Source organism: Chrysochloris asiatica, unplaced genomic scaffold, assembly GCF_000296735.1.
Source record: "Chrysochloris asiatica unplaced genomic scaffold, ChrAsi1.0 scaffold00067, whole genome shotgun sequence".
Lineage (NCBI taxonomy): Eukaryota > Metazoa > Chordata > Mammalia > Afrosoricida > Chrysochloridae > Chrysochloris > Chrysochloris asiatica.
Genome location: NW_006408585.1, coordinates 10,993,911 through 10,995,220, shown reverse-complemented (window position 1 = coordinate 10,995,220; position 1,310 = coordinate 10,993,911).

Here is a 1,310-nt window from a genome sequence, read left to right as displayed (position 1 = left end):
AAGGTAATACAGAAAGGGCTACAATCATACATTGACAGAGAGCTCCCAGAGGTTCAAGCTGGATTCCTTTACTATATAATCGAGCTTATATAATTAAGATTCTTGGGAAATCATGGAAATGAGGGTGAACAAGTACATAGCTGGAGAGAAACATGAGTCTTAATTCAACAAACATTGAATGCTAAACTCTGTACCAGATATCATGCTGGGAAGCAGGAACACCACAGAGAGAAGGTTAGGCTGTGCCCTCCTGTGGTTCACAGTCCAGGGAACTGAAAGAAGGGAGGTGTTGTCCAATTTCCAGTCACAACAAAACAATGAAGCTTTGCCCCTTTTACCAATCTCTACCTAACATCAGCATTGGGAGTTCCTTGTCCCAAGTTGTTTGAAACCCTCTTGAGCAGCCATAGTATATAAGCACTCATTCCTCCACCCAAGCATCTTATTTTTTTTTAAGAAGTCTGCCTAGTCAGTTCATTTAAGAATTTATTTGCTAAATCCTTAAATTCCTTAGTTGGACTTGCATTTCGGAACTAACTCGACAGTACTTATCAACAACAACAGAATAAGCACTGGATTGCTATGAGTCAGAACCGACTTAATGGCATTTAGCTATAGTGACAACTTGCTCAGAAGTCCTGATGGTACTTCAGGATAAGCATAGGACTAGTAACTGCAAGATTGGTGGTTCAAACCCATCAGCTGCTCCTTGGAAACCCTACATAGGGTCACTATGAGTTGGAACTGACTTGATGGCCCTTAACAGCAATTTGCACAAAATAGATCTCAGTGAACTTAGTGTCTAATTTAGCATTACTGTGACTTTCTTTAGAAAAAAAGACTAAGTTGTATTTGTATCAAGTCTGCTCTCATTTATTTGTTTATAAGACCTAGTTTGCTTACAAAAAAATATGGTGTGTTATCGGGACTGATTGTGAGGATTGGAAATGTAAAGGTAGACGTTTTATAGCAAGGAGGGGAGTGATTAACTTTTCAGTCTAGGAGCGGAGGTCCCTAGGACCATCAAGGGAGAAGAGCAGAGAGCGGGACCCTACCCAGAGAAGCAGTGATGCCTGAAATGGAGCCAGAGATGATGACGTGGAGCGATGGAGCAGCTGGAGACTTTAGATCCAGAGAGGGAGAGCAACTATGTGCTGAAGACCTGGGGGGTACGGAGGAAGGATTTCATGGAGGGGATTGTAACCATGGCAATGAGACCATATATGATAGAATGAATGTAAAACTAATGTTCTCCCATGTAAGCTATGACATAATTCACAATAAAACATTTAAGGAAAAAAAAAAGCCTT